This window comes from Halichoerus grypus, chromosome X (genome assembly GCF_964656455.1).
Source record: "Halichoerus grypus chromosome X, mHalGry1.hap1.1, whole genome shotgun sequence".
NCBI lineage: Eukaryota > Metazoa > Chordata > Mammalia > Carnivora > Phocidae > Halichoerus > Halichoerus grypus.
In genome coordinates this window covers 33733333-33755249 of record NC_135727.1, presented here as the reverse complement: position 1 = coordinate 33755249, position 21917 = coordinate 33733333, and the positions used below count along the sequence as shown (strand labels likewise).

Here is a 21917-nt window from a genome sequence, read left to right as displayed (position 1 = left end):
TGGCTATTAGGAAAAATTGAGAATGCTAATATTAAATGTCTAACCACAGGTCAGCTACTGAGGTAGAGGTGGTACTGACAAGATGACTTTTCGTTTATTGCTACTCTGCTGTTACTGTAAATCTTTGCTTTGATTGACTCTGAGCAATCCTGATTTCTACATCTCAATGTAGCTAATTTTTGGTTTCCTAATGTTTAGTAGTGTATTACCAACTTGTTGCCAAATCCTTTTTCCTTAGTAATATTTTCACTTGAATCATTAAAAGCCTGTAAAAGTTGTATAATCATCTTTTCTAAAACTTACTGTGTAATAGAGCTATACAAAATTTCTTGTTTATACACCTTTATTGAACACCTATTAAGTATTAAGTAGTGCACAGGTAAATGATAAACGCTTTGAAACACAATGGTTTCAGTTGACCTAGACCATTATTGAGCACATCTAGTATGTTTATTTTTTAATTTGCTTCTCAAATATGAAACAAATTCACAGAACAAAATTCAAAACTATAAAGGGACATAAAGAAAAGAAAATGAGCCTCCTGCCCCTGACCCCAGTCCCCCATTTCCCTTTCCAGGAGCTGACCATTAGAACTAGTTTCTTGTTTATCCATCCAGAAATAATATTGAATACATTTAATGCTTGCCATTTTCAGAAGAGCTTGGTGTTTTACATTTAGGAAGTCTGATGTTAAGGTTGGGGGATTCTTTACCTACTGACTTAAAATATGAGAAAAAGAGACTATCAAAGGATGATAAAAAGAATCCCCTTCAGTTTCAGATCAGAGTTTTTCTTTCAAGCACCCTTGACCACCTCAGATTCACCAGCATCAGGTCAAAATAGCTAATGATACCTAGAACACATCTCTCCCATTATGTTTTGGATTCAATCCACAGAAAAGTTTCTGGATCCAGTCTCAGTCTTTTTTTTTAAGTAGGCTACAGGCCCAGCATGGAGCCCAACGTGGGGCTTGAACTCACGACCCTGAGATCAAGACCTGAGCTGAGATTAAGAGTCGGATACTTAACCATCCAGGCACCACCCCCACCCCATCTCCTTAGTCTTATGGGCAGTGCGTATCTTGAGGGCCCTTACATAAGGATAGGCCTCCCTGAGAGAGGAGGGTTGTAGTTCAGCCAAGAAAAGATATAATTTCCAGGAGAGCCATTTAGAACTCCCTGTATAATTACTTAATTCATTTAACAGGCCTTTATTAATTATCAACAGTGTGCCATGCACTGGTATCACCAAGATAAATAAAACACTGTGCCATCGTTTGAAGAGCTCAGAGTCTAATCCAGCCACTGATTTTTATAGATGAGGTGACAGAGGTCTAGTTGATTTTGATTGCCCCCCCAGCATACCAAGGTAGAGGACAGTGATGGAAGATGGAGTCTCCTGATACCTAATTCATCACTCTTCTCACCATAAAATTAAACATCACGTCCAGAATCCAGCTTTGTTTACTGGGAAAGCCTCTTCCTCTCTGAATTAGCTTATACTAAGTGGTGTTTTCCTTCAGGTGTTAACAAAATGGCAGATGCCAAGTCATTCAAGTTGACATGAACTCTGTGAGACACACTTCACCTATAACTTAAGCAGCTTGGTTTAACTCGGCCAGCTCTTCATCGCTAATGGAAATTCATTAGCAATGGCTGTACAGTGGTGAATTGTTTTTCTAGGTCATATATTCAGTCCAGACTACTCTTAATGCTAACAAAACTGCAGTCCTAATTACTGATATTAGAAAGTTTCCTATATTGTGATGTATCCAAAGATTTTGAAAACTCTAGTGTCAGTATATTGGATATACATTCTGGGATTTGTCACTCTTGATTTCTTTTAAAGTGGCTCTTGTCACTCTGAGAGAGCCAGTATTTCTTCTTTGACTCCTCACACACACACAAAATTCCCTGTCATTCATTTATTCAAATATCTACTGAATGTCTTCTATAGGTCAGGTAGTGTACTAGGCACTGGTGATAATAACTGACTGAAACAAACAAAACTTACCACCCTTATGAGGTTTACATCCTACTAGGGGGACATAGAAAAGCAACCATGATATAGTGTATTTTTTTTTTTTTAAAGATTTTTTTTATTTATTTTTTGAGAGAGAGAGAATGAGAGAGAGAGAGCATGAGAGTGGGGAGGGTCAGAGGGAGAAGCAGACTCCCTGCCGAGCAGGGAGCCCGATGCGGGACTCGATCCAGGGACTCCAGGATCATGACCTGAGCCGAAGGCAGTTGCTTAACCAACTGAGCCACCCAGGCGCCCTAGTGTATTTTTTTTTTTTTTAAGATTTTATTTATTTGACAGAGACACAGCGAGAGAGGGAACACAAGCAGGGGGACTGGGAGAGGGAGAAGCAGGCTTCCTGCCGAGCAGGGAGCCCGATGCGGGGCTCGATCCCAGGACCCTGGGATCATGACATGAGCAGAAGGCAGGTGCTTAACGACTGAGCCACCCAGGCGCCCCAATATGAGGGTCTAGGGAGTGGGAAGAGTGGCATTGCTATTTGCAAATCAGGTGGTCACAGAAGGCTTTACTGACGGGAAGATGTTTGGGGCAAGACATGAAGGAGATCAAGGAGTGAGTCATGTGAATACCTGGGGAGAAGTGCCACTTAAGTAAATAATTCCAAGAACAGATACCTAAATTATCAACATTGATGAGTTTTAGCCCTGAAATTCTCCTTTATTTCAGCTTTTTATTTTGGTATTGAACAGAAAAAAAAAAAAACAGTATCTTTGACCCAGATTAGATACTGTAATGGAGTCATGAATTGACTGTCTATGCTAAGGCTATTATGGTAATAGTTATTGTCGGTAATGTTTCGGAAAGATTAGTGGGAATAATGTTGAAAACAGAATATGGTATTATTGCAAGTAGATGTTCTTCTCTTTTCCTTATCAATTTAATTATACTATATTCTGTGGTTAAGTCTGAATTAGATTTTTTTTTTAAATTTTACTTTGCCATAATTGTAGACATGTACTTATAAGAAAGAACTCAGAAAGATCCTGTGTACTCTTTACCCAGTTTCCCACAATGGGAATCTCCTGCAAGACCATAGTGCAGAATCAAAGCCAAGTTCCATCACTGCTAGAATCCCTTTTGTTACCCTTTTATAACAACACATACTTCCTTCCCTCCCCCCCATCTCTACCCCTGGAAACCATTAATCTGTTCTGCATTTCTGTAATTTTGTCATTTCATAAATGTATAAATGAAATCACACGGGCACCTCGGTGGCACAGTTGGGTTGAGCGACCAACTTGGTTTTGGCTCAGGTCGTGTTTCAGGGTAGTGAGATCGAGCCCCACATCAGACTCCGCACTGAGCGCGGAGTCTGCTTAAGGTTCTTTCTCCGTCTCTCTCTGCCCCTCCTGCTTGTGCTCACTCTCACTCTCTCAAGTGAATAAATAAATCTTTTGAAATCACAGAGTATGTAATTTTGGGATTTTTTTTTCCACTGGGCCTAAGTCTCTGGAGATTCATCCAAGCCGTCTGTATCAGCACTTCCTTTTTATTGCTGAGTAGTGTTCCATGGTGTAGATGTACTACAGTCTTGTGAACCACTTACCCACTGAAGAACATCTGGGCCATTTCCAATTTTGGCTATTACAAATAAAGCTGCTGTAAACATTTGTGTACAGGTTTTTGTGTGAATGTAAGTTTTTTTTTCTTTAGGATTCATGCCCAAAAAGTGCAGTTTCTGGGTTGTAGGAGAGTTGCATGTTTGGTTTTGTAAGAAACTGCCAAAATGTTTTTCCAAAGTGACTGTGCCATTTAATTTCCCACCAGCAATGTATGAGTGGTGCAGTTTTTCCACATCTTTGCCAGCATTTGGTGTTGTCACTGTTTTTTGGGGTTTTTTTAGGCATTCTGATAGGTATGTAGTGATTTCTCATTATGGTTTCATTTTGCATTTCCCAGTGGTTAACGATGTTGAACATCTTTTTATGTGTTTCTTCCCATCTTACACCTCTTTGGTGTAATATCTGTTCATGTCTTTTGCCTATTTTTCTAATTGGATTTTTTAAATGTTGAGTTGTGAGAGGTCCTTTGTCCAATATGTGGTATACAACTATTTTCTCTTAGTCTGTAACTTGTCTTTCCATCCTCTAAACAAAGGTCTTTCACAGAACAAAAGTATTTATTTTGACAAGGCCAAATTTATCACTATTTCTTTTTATGGATTGTCTTCTCCATGTCCTATCTAATACTCCTTCACCAAACATGGTTCCAGAAGAGTTTTTCAAATTTCTTTTCTAAAGTTGTATGGGGTTATGTTTCACATTTAAGTCTGTGACCCATTTTGAGTTAATTTTTGTGTAAAGGTGTGAGGTTTAGGTTGAAGTTCTTTTTTTTTTTTTTTTTTAATGGTTCTCCAATTGCCCAAGCACCACTCCTTCACTGATATGCTTCTGCACCCTTGTCACAAATCAGTTGAGCATACTCATGTAGGTCTATTTCTGGGTTCTCTGGTCTGTTCCATCATTCTGTGTCTGTTGCCCTGCCAATCCCACCTTGTCTTGGTTGCTGCAGCCACAAGATAGGATTTGACACCAAGCAGAGTGATTCCACCCACTTTATTTTTCAATGTATTTTACCTGTGCCAAGACCTATTTGTTTCCACATAAGTTTTTAGAATAAGCTCGTCTGTGACTATGCAAAACTCTGCTAGGATGTTGATAGAAATTGCATTAATGAATTAGAATTTTGAGATTGCACATGTAATGTTAATTAAGTTAAAAATGGTAATTCCAGTAAGGAAGACAATTTAATTCCTTCTGTGGTCTCATGCTAGGTCTTATATTCTACAGTCGTCCCAATTTATGTGATTTTTATTTTTTATTTATCTTTTTTAAAGATTTATTTATTTATTTAAGCAATCTCCACACCCATCGTGGGGCTCGAACTCACAACCCCGAGATCAAGAGCCACACGTTCCACCGACTGAGCCAGCCAGGCGCCCCAACTGCTGTGATTTTTAAATCATTGAATGAATATTAATTGGTCATTTCTCTTCAGACATAACTTGGATGCCTTTTTTTGATTGCCAAAATTGGAAAGTTTCCTTTTTTTCAAAGGAATGTCACATTCTTGATTTAGATACATAACTTTTAGGTTGTAAGTCATTGACCTATTTTTTAATTTAAAACTTTTTTAAAGGCTTACTTCCAGAATTTTTAAGACCCTACCCCACCCTCCCACCCCTACATTAGACTTTTATGTACAAGGTTCCTAAACCTATTGTTCTGCCTTAAGGAAATTATGGTTTGCCTCTCCTGTTGTTTTAAACAAATGCATTTCCTCAAATAGCAAAATAGAATATGCCGCTAAAGCATTGGGATTTAGGGTATTGAAGTTTGCGATGTGTTTGTTATTCACGAATAGTAAATCAAAAGTTTTAAATGAAAACTTTTGTGCATTCTCCTGCTTTGATCTTTGATTCTGCAAAAGAAAGTCTTAAAAATTACAAAAAGAATCTGGTAAACCTCTTAATTTAAATAGGACACTTGGAAACTTACTCTTAGGTGTAAGAAAAAAAGAAGGTGACTGTTAAATTGATTAGGGTTGAAGAAGAATGGAAGAGAAAATTTCACCTTGTTGCTTTTGGGTGAGGGAAAGTGAATGAGATCATGCTTTCATTTCTGTCTTGCTTTCTCAAGATAAAGCTTTTCCACCCTTCTTTCTGCTTAATGATTCAGGGTGGAGACACCAAAAAACCTCTGGCTATCTTTCCCATCCTGTTTATATTCTAGATCGGCTTTTATTGTTTTAACAAAATATATCACTGGTGGCCTATAACATTATGTATGTGGTATTAAATGGTTAGGCTTAGATAGGAATTTGAAAATCACAGTCCAACTATACTACCTTAAATACAGTTAGCAGAATTAACTTCTCAATAATGAAAACTTCCCTAAGTTAGAGCCTATGGCTCATAGTTTTAATGTAATCATTATAGTGAATTTTACCACCACTAATATCAGCCATTGTTTCTCCCCCTCACCTACACCTAACTTTGTTTAGGTAATGGCCACGGCTGCACCATAACCTTCCCTGTAATCGAAAAAGCATGTAATTTAAGGAAGAATGCAATGAAATGGTGCCTGTCATAAACGGATATTCCAATTTCTTTTTTCACATAGAGGTTATCTGCATTTGTTTGTATTTATTTGGTCTAATGAGAGGCTTAAAAGTGCATTTTTTAAAGCAGTGAATTCTCAGGGGCGCCTGGGTGGCTCAATCAGTTAAGCGTCTGCCTTTGGCTCAGGTCGTGATCCCAGGGTGCTGGGATCGAGCCCCACATCGGGCTCTCTGCTCAGCGGGAAACCTGCTTCCCCCTCTCCCTCTGCCCCCTCCCCTGCTCGTGTGCTCACTCTCTCTCTCTCAAATAAATAAAATCTTTTAAAAAATTGCAAAAAAAAAATAAAGCAATGAATTCTCAGAATCATTAAGCCTATGGCAGTCTACCCCATCAAAAGAACACTGCTAGCGGCTTTAGCCAACTTCTGAGGTAACATAGTACCAGGGAGAGGGATAAACTGAGAGACGGAAGAAGTTACCCTGGTGTGGGGGACTTTTTGCTAACAATATGATTTTTAGCAAGTGAAGGCCATACAAGCCATTTGCTTTGTGGCAGAATTATAATGAGACTTTTTAGCTGTACCAGCTAACAGATTGCCAAATAAAATATTGAGCAAGCAGCACTGGTCAGTTATAATTTGGTCTCTAAAAACCAGAGCCAGCATAGTGTAATGTTTATGGATTCAACTTCATTCTCAAAGAAATAAAATTGGGGCATCTCAGCAAAAATATAATTAATAATGTTTATGGGGCATCTCCCACATGTTTGAATAGTAAGGGCAGATAACACTCTATGAGACCACAGTATTTTTGCAGCCAGTCTTAAGGATAACCCTACATTGTGTTCAGGATTCTGTGTTGGGCTAAATTTAACAAATGACCATTATGTGTGGAAAATAGCGACCATTGTTGTTGAATTAAACTCTCTCTGGAGATGCAAAAAATCTTTTAATTAAGCTAATAAAAATTAATGGCAACATGACCAAAGAAAGTAACCATAATGGATAGAAGCAGAAAACTTTGTGCAATTGTTGAATGATACCTAGTAAAGGAACCTGGTACGTGGGGTAAAGCTGGGGACTGTGTACTTGCCTAAAAAATTCCAAAAGCATACATACACAAAAATTTGGATTTTTAAGCTAGACCTTTAAGCTGGCTGTTCATGGCAAACTTCCCAATGAAATGGAATTAATTTGTGTTGTGTTTTGAAAATGTATGTAGGTGCTTGCAAGAATTACATTGAAGGGTTAGATTCACCTAGAGTACTTGGTGGTTCTTAAAGTGAATATTGGCAACCTTAAAGATGTTTTATTAGACAATGAGGCAACAATTTTTCTCTGGGAACATGTCTCCACAGTAATAGTGGAAGTCAGAAAATATTTCACATGCAAATATATCTGAACCCCTTCATGAATGCATTTAACACTTTGAAGTGATGGCAACATCTGGTAACAAGTAGAAACCAGCGTTTTATAAACTACTGCTTCATGTTACCACTTCATCTGAATTAGTCATTTAAAGGGGTTTTATAAGTTCTTCCTAAGAACTGACAAGGTTAATCTTGGACTAGGGCAGGCAGGCAGGAAATGCTAAGGCCGCCCTTCTTTTGAAGGTTTCAGTATTCCTTGTGAGGTTGAAAAGTACTCATTTTAAAGTTTAGAAAACTATCAGCAATGGTGTCTTGACAACTAAGTGAGATTTTTCTTTCTTTGTGTGGTAAATTTGAGGGAAAAGTCGATAAAATTCAGAGTTCTTTCTACTTTCCATTCCACTTCTTTCCTCTGAAGGGCCTTTATTTCCTAAAAGCAGAGAACTTTAAGAATCCTTCCTTTCATATTTCATTATGATCGTGGATTCGGTGCCACTGGGAAGATGTCACCTACAGTTTGTTTTGCCACATTAGCTCTCAGAAATCCTCTTATTTTGTAGAGTCACCCAATGTGACAAGAGTAGATGCCTTTTATGTGTATATTTGGTTTTGCATTACAAGCGCTAAAAGTTTGTTCTTGGTTATGTAATAAACCACCATAGCAAATGAGTTTAATTCCTTTTTTTTTTTTTAGATTTAATTTATTTATTTGAGAGAGAGCGAGAGATAGCGAGAGAGCGAGCGAGAGATAGCGAGAAAGAGAACATGAGCAGGCGGGGAGAGGGAGAAGCAGGCTCCCCCCTGAGCAGGGAGCCAGATGTGGGGCTTGATCCCAGGACTCCAGGATCATGACCTGAGCCAAAGGCAGATGCTTAACTGACTGAGGCACCCAAGTGCCCCGAATTTAATTCCTTTTGGATGCAATGTCATTGTCATATATTATGTGTGCCAAGCACTGTTCTAGATGCTTGAGATAGATTGGTAAACAAAGCAGACAAATCACTGCCTTCCTAGAGCTTAATAAATATTAAATATTGAAGCAGCAGAGCAATTTTAAATCATTTAATACTCTCAGCTTTTGAAGACTTTCATTGCATAAGTCTCAAGAACTCTTACACATTTTATCTGAAATTGGAATAGGGGAAAAATTGACAATTTGTTTGGAATCCATGGCAGGAAGCTGGAACCTGATAAGGAAATAATTGATTTTTTGCTTGTCACTTTTATTTTTCATTTATTAATGTTATAATCAGATCCCTTGAGTAACTGAGGAATGTTAGTAGTTTAACGTGTGGATTTATTCTTCAGGATGGGCTTTAATTCGTGTGGAGGAAAGGGGGTGAAAAGGACACAGTAGCCCTAATGTATGGCATTTATAAACGTTGCCTTCAGTCATTTGAAGGATTCTAGAATACTTAGCGTTCTCCATGGAAAATGAATGTATCGCTCAGTTATTTTTGCCTATGTGAGTTGTACAAGAGCTGAGTCAAAGGATATGACATGATGGTTCCTGTCCTGCAGCGAAATAAGATGATGGCTTTGTGGTGGAAACATGATGTGGTCATGCCCATATTCGCTCACATCCCTCGTTCGTTTCCTTTTAGAGAGCAACACCAGAGAGGCTCTCTCGTTTCTTCGTGTCTCAGTTTCTGTTTGTATTTTCTTTTCCTGCTGTTTGTCCTTTCTCTTTTCTGCAAATTGCATTGTGATGACTGGCAATTCGGTGGGCCCAGTGTGTGCTTTGCAATAGGATAGGTCCCCCCCGAGGACGGCTGCGGCATAAGATGCCGTTATAACCATTTTAGGGAATTCATGACATATATGGACACAGATGCTCTGAGTGAGCCCTTTGCGTGTGAAAGGCATGTTTCATAACCTTTATATTTCCTGATACCATCAAGTACAGTGCCTTTTACAAAGCGGATGCTCATTTGATATTTGTCTCAGTGAATGAATATGAGGCAGGAATTTTATTTTTGCTTGCCAGTGTACTGAATACTCTCTTCTAAGCACATGGAATTTTGTAAAATGTATTTTCATGGACATTCTCAAACATACAAAGTAAAATAGCATATGTGAATTCCACCCCCCCAGCTTTAACAATCATCAAAATTTGATGTTCTTATTTCATCTTTTCTCTCGCCTTCCTTTTTATTTGTTGTTTGGGATTTACTTTAAAATACCCCATATATTATCCATAAGTACTATTGCATATCTAGTTTTAATTAATTAATTTTGGGATGCCTGGGTGGCTCAGTGGGTTGAGCGTCTGCCTTCGGCTCAGGTCATGATCCTGGGGTCCTGGGATCGAGCCCCACGTCGGGCTCCTTGCTCAGCGGGGAGCCTGCTTCTCCCTGTGCCTACCACTCCCCCTGCTTGTGCTCTCTCTCTCTGACAAATAAAGAAATAAAATCTTTAAAAAAATAAAATGAAAAAATTAATTTTTATGTATTTATTTAGTTAAAGATTTGTTTATTTGAGAGAGAGTGCATGTGCGAGTGGGGGGAGGGGCAGAGGGAGAGGGAGAAGCAGACTCCCTGCTGAGCACAGCCATGCAACGTGCACCTCCATCCCAAACCATGAGATCACAACCTGAGCCTAAACCAAAAGTCAGAAGCTTAACCACTGAGCCACCCAGGCGCCCCACAGTACACCTAGTTTTTAATATTTTCTTTTTTTATTTTTATTTTTTAAGAGTAAGCTCTAGGCCCAATGTGGGACTTGAACTCAACGACCTTGAGATCAAGAGTCACATGCTCCACTGACTGAGCCAGGCAGGTGCCCCTAGTTTTTAATATTTTAATATAGTAATACTTTATGCATTTCACACAGACTTTAACTTTCAAACCCTTTCTTTGTGTTTTAGTTTATGTCAGAAACACTTAACTGTTTATCAGAAGAAAAATCTGATTTGCCACCCATGAGCTGGGTATTTTGAAACAATTTTGTAACAAATATATTGCCATTCTTAATTTAAAAATTTATTAAAAGTTTCTCAACTACACTATCATGATAAATTCATGTCTTACAGACATGAACCTCATTCTGCAAAATGTGGCTTGGAATGGATAAGCTGTATAATGGTCCCCTCAGAATTGATATCAATGCATTAATTTTCTTCATAATTCAGCAGCCACAGAACTCGCATGAAAACCTATCCATGCAATTCTGGTAATTGTAGTCTCAGTTTTGAAATTTCTTGTCAAAACCGACACACCTGGGGCGCCTGGGTGACACAGTCGGTTGAGCATCTGACTCTTGGTTTCGGCTCAGGTCGTGATCTCGGGGTTATAAGATCGAGCCCCACGTCGGGCTCCACACACAGTGCGAAGTCTTCAGGTTCTCTCTCCCTCTCCCTCTGCCTCTCCCGCTCATGCTCTCTCTCTCTAAAATAAATAAATCTTAAAAAAAAAAACAACCTACACACTTTATGTGTTTTGTCTCTCTAAAATTCGATGACTCCATGAGAAATGTTACTAAATAAAGCACCAGTTCTCTAAAAATGCATTGGCCTACGGGCCCTTGGGGATCAAAATTACTTGCATACTGATACTAAGATGTTACTTGCTTTTTCATCTTTGTTGACATTTGCACCGCAGGTGCCAAAGCAATGGTGGTAAAACTACCTGGTGCCTTAGCAAGACGCAAAGCAGCGGCACCGCCCTATATTAGTAGTCACGAAATTCAACCCCATACCCTTAGAGTTAAAGACCTACAACATGGCTTTCATTTATGAATGTCCTTAATGAAGCAGAAAAATTAATTTTATTAACTCTGAACTCTTGGGCATACACCTTTTAATATTTAAAGTTTTTCTGCTGGATGGACACTGGTTGTCCTGAGGAAAAGTACGTGTGCAGTTGTTTGAGTTGCAAGCTAAATTAGCCGCATCTTTTCAAAATAGAAAACTGTTTTTACTTGAAAGAGTGAATGACACACTAACTGATTATTCAGACCTGAGTATTTGGCAGATATCTTATCAAAAATGAACCAAGGGAGGGGCACCTCACTGGCTCAGTCGGGAGAGCATGCGGCTCTTGATCTCAGGGTCGTGAGTTCAAACCCACATTGGGTATAGAGATTACTTAAAAACTTTTAAAAATGAACCAAGTGTGCCTGTTACTACAAGGCAAACAACTGAGAGTATTTGTTGCCAAGGATAAAATTAGAGCTCTCAAGCAAAAATTCAAAGTTTTGAAAGCTTGCATCAGCCATCAAGTGTCAATACATAGATTTTTCTGAGATCAGTGGTGTTTTTAATTAAAGTGATTTGTTAGATATTGTAAAATGAAGTGGGACAACATTTGGAAGATCTGCATTAGTCAAACAGTATTGTTCCAAATGACCCGTGCGTGATGTTACAAAATCAGGCATGGGTAAAAGGCCCATTTTTTTTTTAAAGATTTTATTCATTTATTTGACAGAGAGAGACACAGCGAGAGAGGGAACGCGAGCAGGGGGAGTGGGAGAGGGAGAAGCAGCCTTCCTGCTGAGCAGGGAGCCCGATGTGGGGCTCGATCCCAGGACCCTGGGATCGTGACCTGAGCCGAAGGCAGACGCTTAACGACTGAGCCACCCAGGCACCCCTAAAAGGCCCATTTAATGTGCATGGGAGACCAATGGATTTTAATGTAACAGAGTAGGAAAAATTCATCTGTATGGTATCAAATTCCACACTGTAACTAACATTTAAGAAACTACCACTTCTCAAGTTTCGGTGTAGCATTATAAGGAAGAATATCCATAATTATCTGAAAGGGCTCTTAAAATACTTCTTTCAACGATGTATCTGTGCGAGGCCATATTTTCTGAATACACTTGAACCTAAAACAACATTGAGTGCAGAGGCAGGTATGAAAATCCACTTGTCTTTGTATTAAGTTAAATGATAAAGCAGTTTGCAAAAATGTAAACAATAAATTTTCCACTCATTTTGGGGGGGGTGGATCTAGTGATTTTCATTAAAGATGTTACTTATGTTAACATGTGATGGTTTATTGTTACTTTAAATAAATACCTTGAAATTTTCCCAGCTGTAGTTTCTAATATGATAAATGCATTGATGGATCTAACCCTCATATCAAAAAGCTCTTTGGGGTTCTCGGGTCCTGAGACCAAAAATTTAGGAATCGTTGAGTTTTTGTTGTTTCTGGTCCTTTCCCTTTTCCTCTCCTGTTTCCTTTTCTTTCCTCTTTCCTTTTTTTTTTTTTTTTTTTGAATGAGACCCTCAGGATAGAAAGGTGTATGGCATCTGAGTTGTTCCTTTGTATGGTTTTACTATCTATGAACAGAACACAGATGGCTTTTTTCCCCCAGTGTCATTGAGATGTAATTGACATTAACATTGCATTGCATTAATTTCAGAGTACCACATAATGATTTGATGTATGTATCGATCATTTCACATCATTGTGAAATGATCCCTACAAAAAGGCTAGTTAATGTCCAACACCTCACATAGTTAGTTAGACATAGTTAGATTTTCTTATGATGAGAACTTTTAGAATTTACTCTCTTAGCAAACTTCAAATATACATTTCAGTATTGTTAACTGTAGTCACAACAGATGTCTTTTAAATCGGTTCCTTGCCCTGTCTGTAGTTCAGCTGACAATTTTTGGAGGACTCAAACACTTAAAACTACCTTCTATATATTTCAACCTTTTGTTTTAGTGCATTAGGACAAAGTATATAATTTAATGTGTAATAATAAGACATCCTATTTTAAGGTTTTGATTACTTTGTTACACAAATACAGAGCTAATACATCCTTACTGTTGAGGAGACATCCCTTGGAATACCGAAGTAATGAAGATATATTTGTAGCTTATGTTCGCCTCAAATATGAAAAGAATGATAACATAAGCCAGACACACTTGATTGTTAAAGCGGACACATCCGTGCTGCAGGAAGTTCGTGTACCTAATAACTGCTCCTAGTATAAATTTCCTAAACATTCCAATATTGTCCAAAATACAGTAGCAGTTCCCTGCCTGTAACCTCTGTACGATCCCTTTGCTTTGAAGCTTCACTCACTGTGAGTGTTATTATTTGTTTGTTCACCTTATAAGGCATGCAGATGGGTAAAATCGTGTTTCATTAGAGGACAATAGGTCAGTGTTACTGAGGTGTGTCTAAGCACAGTGGGAGAGGCCTCCAGTGTATATGTCACACATGGAAAGAATATACTCCGTACTGGGTGTGGTGGAGAGCATGACGTTTGAATGAGAGTTACCCTGATACATCTGTGAAACTCTCAGGCAACTTCGGGTGTGCCTCTTTCCTTCCTTTCCACCCTTAGGGGGGTGTGTGTGTGTGTGTGTCCGTCCACAGGTGCGCGTGTGTGAGCTTTTCACTTTATGGATCTGGTTGTACCATCTGAGTGTGCATCATGGTGGATTTGGAATGCGGCACCAATGTGGTTTTCATTGTGTGGCCTGCTTAGAAAAAACGTGGAACGTCTTCCACAACCCCTGCCGCCATTTTCTGTTCCCACACCAACTTTCACTACCCACAGTAAAAGCAGAGATTCCGTTCCCACACAAGAGTCACACGCAGGCACACGCACCAACACGCCCCCCCCCACCCCGGCCCTGCACACCCACACATGCCTTAGAGGATGAGACACTGAGGTTACAAAATGGGCCGCAGACTAAAACTGGTTCAACTACTGAGGCGGTAGAACCGTCTTTTCGAAAATGGCCTCGTAGTTCCTCAGGAGAAGATGGGCCTTTTTGAAGGGAGTATCCATCCATCCATCCATCCCGGGAACGTTCACAACCTCACGAGGTTTTGCAGTTTACCTGAGTTCTGCGATGTTGCCAATAGACTTTAAAACCAGAGACTGGGTGTTGACGGGATCTCCCTGTGATCACAGACTAGCCTTAGAGTTCACAAAGCTAGAAAGGAGACGCATTCCCCCAGATGGCCAAGGGCAGGTCAAGGGAAGCTGGTCCCAGGTAGCATTATTATTGAAGAGGTCCATAGCCCTTGAGACAGACCCATCTAAGTGGTTGGACGGGACAAGTGTGGGGCAGAGAAGGTAAGGCTGGGAAAACCCACCATTTCGGGTCTAAGGCGGATACTTTCACCTTGCCTGAGGCAATTGCACCCCCAGTTTTCTGTAAAATGCATGATAATACGCACGTGTATGTCCTTCCTTCCGGTTGGCTCCAAGTGTTCCAGACATACTTACTATGTCCTATGTTCCCTGGCAGGCTGCAGGCCGATAATGCTGTGCTCACTTTTACAAATGGAGAAATCGAGACTCCAGAACGTTGAAGGGGCTTCACGTAGTGAGTCAGCCACGGAGACAGTGGAAAAACACATCCTCTGGCTCCTGCCGCTATATTCCTTCTCTTCCGGATTTGTTGCTTTTTGATATTTCATGCAGTTTTTGTGATTGATGAAATAAAGTGCTTCCATTAAGAAGACAAAATGTAGGGGCGCCTGGGTGGCTCAGATGGTTAAGCGTCTGCCTTCGGCTCAGGTCATGATCCCAGGGTCCTGGGATCGAGCCCCGCATTGGGCTCCCTGCTTGGCGGGGAGCCTGCTTCTCCCTCACCCTCCTACTGTTCCCCCAGTTTGTGCTCTCTTGCTCTCTCTGTCAAATAAATAAAGAAAATCTTAAAAAAAAAAAAAGACAAAATGTAATCTAGGATACGCTAATGGCAGTTAGTGATGAGGGCAGGAGAACACCCTGAACCTTTTTACAAGCAAGTGCAGTCGGAGTTGCCTCCTTATTTTGAGAATTCAATATGTTGTCAGAAAATGCTTTGGTTTGCTTTCGATTATTTATAAAGGGCTGGAGTGGGGCGCCTGGGTGACTCAGGCGGTTAAGCGTCTGCCTTCAGCCCTGGTCATGATCCCAAGATCCTGGGATCGAGCCCCATGTCAGGCTCCCTGCTCCGCGGGGAGCCTGCTTCTCCCTCTGCCTGCCGCTCCCCCTGGCTTGTGTTCTCTCTCTATCTCTCTCAAATAAATAAATAAAATCTTTAAAAAAGGGGGGGGCTGGAGTGTCTCTGATCTCACTGTCCTTCGTATTAGGTAGATAGGGCAGATGGTATTACGCATGTTATATCCCAGAAAGATCATAATAATGTCTGCCGCTTAGCACCTCGCTGGAGCCAGACATTCTTTAATCATTATAGTAACCCTGTGAAGTATGTGGAATTAGCTCGATCTATATAGATACGAACCTAGGGCTCAGAGAAGCTAAGTAGTTGTGCGAGGTCATGCAGAAGTCAAGTCTGGCAGACTCCTAAGATCCTGATGCTTGCGCTGTGCCCCTTCCCTTTCAAATGATCGACTTGCCCCATGGCAGTATTAGAAATGGTCTCTTGAGCCTGGCACAGCACCCCTATGGATTTTCTCTTCTCTCGCCTAAAAGGCACTCACAGAGAACCATTTGCTTAATTTAGCAATTGACTGACTGGAATTGCTCGATTGGTTTAAAAGCAAATTTCAGTAGGAAGACTACCAATTATCACATACTCAATGCCTGCCATGTGCCAGGATATGATCTCAATTTTGAACGCATACTAGATCACTTAAGCATCCCAACAAACGTACAAGATAGTGACTATTACCTGAGGTCGTTACTATTACCCTCCCTAGATGAGAAAATAGAGGCACAGGAGCTTAAGCAACTTCCCCAAGGACTCACCCAGCCCTTAACTACTCTGTGGTACTGCCCCTGAATAGAAAATTATTCAGTTCAGCCCAGTATTGGCTTACTTCCTATGTGCCGTGCCTGTAGAAAATACAGTTCCCACACTCAATAGCTGACCTTTTCAAAAGAAAACAAGACCTAGATCCTTGGCAATAAATGCTACAACACCTAGCGTATGGAGCGTAAATGTTGTATGAAGGCATGAATAGGTATAGACTGAAATGAACAATAGAGAACGCAAGTAGTCCGAGACCGTTCATTTGCCTTTCTAAGTAATGTACTTTCCTATGGACGAGTGACTTGGGCACAGGGGAGAAGCTGGTTCCATGTGTTCTAAAATAAGCAGGTTACTTGGCTAATGTTCAAGTTCTAAATAGGTATGTGGGTTGTAGCTATTTGACCTGAACCAACTTTTAAATTCCCTTGTGTTCTTGCAGGATTTCAGCGGAGCTGGAATTTAAAAAAAAAAAAAAAAAAATTAACTTTTCCCTACATCTCGTAAAGTTAGAATTTATTAATATTTGGCAGAATACCACGAGGCTGTCAGGAAGGTGATTCGTAAGCATTGTATCATTCCTTTGTCAGGGTGTTCTCTTTTTCTAGCAGGAAGTGTTATGACTTGCTCTCCAAAGTTGCAATTGTAAGAAGAATGTTGGGTTTCCAGATTGGCTTTCTGGGCGTGGGAGGTTCCTTCTATTAGTGCTGCGAGAGGGAAAGAAACAGGTTTGCTCTCGTCGCAGAAGGGTAACTATTTTAATACTATTTTGTTAGGCTCTAACTTCTCGATGACTGAATATTTAAGCAGAAATTTATTTAAAAAGCTTGAGATTCTTACTATGTGTTTGGGTAGTTAAGCATTTGGAGATGCATTCTAAACGTTACTTACTCAAGGAGAACCAAATATAAGAGAAAATTTTTGAAGTTTTAGAATCTAAAATTATCTCTTTATATTCTGCCTTTTCATTATTTGGGGAATATTCTAGGGACTTTGTACTTTCTAAAAATTGCGTTTGAAATCTTAATTATATACCTGTGTCTATCACGTTAGGGGCTCAGAGGTTTAAATGGCAGAAACTATTAGTTTATATCTGGGGGGGGGGGAGTAGAATTTCAGATGCCTTTGATGCCTTTGATCCGTAAATGGTTTTTCAAAATTCTGTGGAAAAGATGAGGTAGCTGTCATGACAGAATAGGTTATGATTAGACCAGTATTCTGCTCTTATGAAACGACTTGTGACAAAGTTGTGTTACTGTTTGTTTATATTTTACAAGATACCTGAAAATCATTGGTGTTGAAATTTTGGTGCTATTATTGTAACATGGTAGTGATGGTGATTTCCGGTGCCCACAAACTCGTCAGGGATTTCCATCCATTGGTGATCATAGATGTTTTATTTCTCCTTGTTTCAGCAGAGCTAGATATCCGACTCTGATGTGTGTATGCAGTAAGAAGTGTTTTCTCAATTAACAAGTACTATATTTGAGAACATAGAAGCAGGGTATGTAACATTGCAGGAGACACTTTTAGAGACTAACAGATAAGCTTTCAGCTTAGCTCAAAGTCTAAGCTAAAATTGTATCTCTAGTGATTTCTGAGTTGTGCATCCTAATATTTTGTTTTGAATTGAAGCATGTTAACTAGTCTGATCTTGCCTTGTGATGTGTGTGGGTCTAGTTCACACAGAGACACATACACGCACACACCTGAAGGTTGCCCTTGGCTTCAATGTTAATTTTCCTAGGCAAGGACAATACCCCTCCGATGTGAAGGTTAGTTAATTTCTTTAGCAGCAAACGTATTTTTTCTTTTTCTTTTTTTTTTTTTTTAAAGATTTTACTTATTTATTTGACAGAGAGAGACACAGCGAGAGAGGGAACACAAGCAGGGGGAGGGGGAGAGGGAGAAGCAGGCTCCCCGCCGAGCAGGGAGCCTGATGCGGGGCTCGATCCCAGGACCCCAGGATCATGACCTGAGCCCAAGGCAGACGCTTAATGACTGAGCCACCCAGGCACCCCGCAAATGTATCTTTTCATGAATTATTCAGATATTTGGGGAAGGTGTCAATGTTTACTTCGGAAATATAGACAGGCTTAGACCTTTGTAAAGGAGAGTGTGCTGTTTCAATCTGAGGAGTTAATACAAGCTTGGCTTTTGGTGGGAGAAGGAGAGGTGTCACTTTGTTGTTTTATCTTTGGCTTTGATATGGTATTCATCACAGAGAAAGGGGCTTTTAGAATATGATTAGGACATATGTGAAATATCTGTAAAACTCTTGACTGGTAAGAATGTAAAGAATGCCTTCAGTCTGACTAAATTGAATTGAATGTTTCCTTTATTGGAAAAGTTACTAACTTATTTTTAAATAGCCATTACTTTAAGGTCTTATCTCCTTTTTTTTTTATTAAGTACAAAAAGAAGAAAGAAACGTTTACTTTAAATGGAAGTATTTGATATTCCTCCAGGAAATGACACATGATTGGGCACCCTTTGGGGTTTAAGTGACTCATAGATATTGGTACTTGAAAAAAAAGATCGATTAGAATCTAGCTTATGCCGGATTCGAGAATAGAATAGAGGTATTTCCAGAAAATGAACTCATTTCTTAAGAGAGCTATGTAGGGCAAAATCATGAGATGTCTGGGTTTGCTTTAAAATAATTCAGGAAAGTGACAGAAAAGGGAGAAGAGATGAAGCAGGTTGCAGGGAAATCCTGATCAATGTACAGTCTGGGTGGTGGGTTTATGAGTGTTTATTGTACTATTTTCTTTTTTGTGTTTATTGGAAATTTTCATAAAACATTTAAGTATAGCTAAATTTAGTTTGGGGCAATTTACATTTATTTCCAAACGTTACTTTCACCTATAAATTGCAGGTTTGTCAAAGCACGATTTGTGCCTAATGTATATTATTGGAAAGGTGAAATGTGCTACTTGATTGTCAAAATTGTAACAAGTAAAAACTGTTTCTGGGAAAAAAAAAACCTTTCTGTTTGACTTTCAGCTAAATTCAAAGGACAGGCTGCAAACATCTTGAGTAGTTTTTGTAGTATCTTGAAGCATTAAACGAGTAGATAGCTAAAGCATGCTAATAGGCCAATTGCATGTGAAGAATGCAGGAACATTATTTTGTCGTGACTGTTTTGTTCACAGCTTTCTCTAATAGAATATGCATTTTTAAAAGCACAGGAGACAACTGTTTAGTCTGCCTTGTGTTTAAAGATGTTCACTTTCCCTACTTGCCTCCATCAGAGTTTATTTATTCAACACACGTTTGGTAGGTGCTTATTGTGAGCCAAAATACAAAGTCAAATAAGATACCAGCCCTGCTTTCAAGGAGCTCCCAGACTGGTGGAAGAAATAGAGTAGGTGGTCATCCTGCAATGAAAGGGGGCGGAGCTACAGGAATTGGGTAAGGGGAGTTAGTGGTTAGCAACTAGGACGCTGTGGTGCATCTCCTTTAAACTAATGCAAACAAGGGGCGCCTGGGTGGCTCAGTCGGTTGGGCATCTGCCTTCAGCTCAGGTCATGATCCCGGGGTCCTGGGATTGAGCCTTGCCTCGGGCTCCTTGCTCAGTGGGGAGCCTGCTTCTCCCTCTGCCTCTGCCTCTCCCCCTCCCCCTGCTTGTGCGCGCGCGCGCTCTCTCTCTCTCTCTCAAAATAAATAAATAGAATCTTTAAAACAATGCAAACGAGAATTTGAGATGGCTTAATTATTTGTAGGTACTAGAGAAGTCAGAAGAGGGCTAACATGGTTTAATTAACGCTATGCAGTTGCTATGCATGACTTCCCAAGTAACAGCCATCTCTGCTTCCCTGCACTTCTTAATCAAACCTCTGTGCTTCTCTCTTGCATCTCAAGGGTTGTTGGAGCAGCATACCTGCAGGAGATACCAATCTCTCCGTCACATTAAATAGTAAGCTAATGTTTAAGTCTCCTTAAACATTCAAGGCGACCTCCAAGGCAAAGTTGCTGTTGTAGGTGGGCAGCTACGTGGGGTGGGATAAAGGGTGGAGTTAGCCTTCAGTCACTGGTGAGCCTTCCAAAGTTCATTTCTCCATCCATCTGGAGTTTGAAACCTATTTTGTCATGGAAGTAGTAGGTGAGGTTTTTCAGGTCACCTCCCAAATGTCCCTGAAATGATACACTATGTTTACCTGAAGTAATATACTCTTGCGTTCATGTTATGTTAATCCAAATGAATTATAGAAGCGTAGTTGCTAAATATAGCCAGATTTATGTTCCATCAGCCAGTTGCTTTACTCTCAAGTCCTCAATACCGTATAACCTAACGGCATATACAACTGTGCCTCATGGGAAAATGCTGTCAGTTTTATTTGGGGTCATCTAGCCGTGTCCTCTGCTCAGTTTTACCAGTTTGTGGCTGCAGCGTCAAGTAGAATTAGCAGAAGATCTAGGCCCGAAAGACAACCTCACGGAATAAAGTATGCTGTGCATGTTGAATATTGCTTTCGTAGAACTTTGCTCTCCACATCGGCTATCGGAAGCAATTTGTAATAATGCTGAACTGCTGGAATAATCGACAGTAACATCCATCACCACTTCTTTCTGCTCAAACCTTTCCTTAACTCTCAGGACTAAGAAGCTGTGATGCATGAGGGCATTTAGAGTTCGACTCACTTGTTTGACTTTCAGAGCAACAAATCATTAAATTTAGAAAGATGCACATAACCTCTTAAGCTGTCACAATTACTCCTGTACCAAGATTCCATTGAAATTTTTTTAAAGATTTTATTTATTTATTTGAGAGAAAGAGAGTGGAAGCGAGCTAGAGAGAGAGAATGAGCAGGGGGAGGGGCAGCGGGTGAGGGAGAAGCAGGCCCCTCACTGAGCAGGGAGGATGCGGGGCTCCATCCCAGGACCCCAAGATCATGACCTTAACCGACTGAGCCACCCAGGCTCCCCTCCATTGAAATTTTCTAAAAGGAAACGCACAAAGACTCCAAACCCCTTGCCCCTTGAGAAAAGTCAGCTGTTAAGTTTAAGAACTAATCACTAGGGCGCCTGGGTGGCTCAGATGGTTAAGCGTCTGCCTTCGGCTCAGGTCGTCGTGATCCCAGGGTCCTGGGATCAAGTCCCACGTCGGGCTCCCTGCTCCTTGGGAGCCTGCTTCTCCCTCTGCCTCTCTCTCTCTCTCTGTCTCTCATGAATAAATAAATAAAATCTTAAAAAAAAAAAAAAAAGAACTAATCACTAAAAAAAACAAAAAAGAGAAAAAAAAGAAACTATGGGTGCCATAGTGATGGCTTACGTATGAAAATAATTCTTAAAAAGTAAATCACATGGATACTTGAGTGTTTGGTTATGTTTATACTAAGTTATTAGCACTGATACGGTGGGAGTGGTTGTTCACAATACTTAGCATTTAGGAAGCTGAAATGAAGTCATATTTAAATCCTGTGAAGGGACGCCTGGGTGGCTCAGTCGGTTGAGCGCCTGCCTTCGGCTCGGGTCGTGATCCCAGGGTCCTGGGATCGAGCCCCGCATCAGGCTTCCTGCTCCGCGGGGAGCCTGCTTCTCCCTCTCCCTCTCCCCCTGCTTGTGTTCCCTCTCTCGCTGTCTCTCTGTCAAATAAATAAATAAAATCTTTAAATCCCATGAAGCACAAGCCTGTCAGACTGAGGAAGGAATGGGCCACAGGAGAAGGGAAACATTGGTGTCCTTTTTAAAAGTGCGGCCTGTCTTATTGTCGGCACCCGTTTAACATGAATGCTCTGAAGAAAGAACTTTGAGAATTCCACGGTATATAGTCTTTACTGA

At 40.3% G+C, this 21917-nt stretch overlaps 1 protein-coding gene across 6 annotated transcripts in view; it reads left to right on the top strand.

Moving 5' to 3' along the window:
* The window catches only part of PLS3 (plastin 3), an 81705-nt gene that overhangs the window by 11900 nt on the left and 47888 nt on the right, over positions 1–21917 (top strand). Inside the window, exon 1 of one of the 6 annotated variants that reach the window (XM_078065107.1) lies at positions 16812–16882. The exons of the other annotated variants lie outside the window; for them this stretch is intronic. The gene's annotated coding sequence lies outside the window, so the exon portion shown is untranslated. Of the gene's footprint in view, positions 1–16811; positions 16883–21917 lie in introns of those variants that run through there. 6 annotated transcript variants of the gene reach the window in all.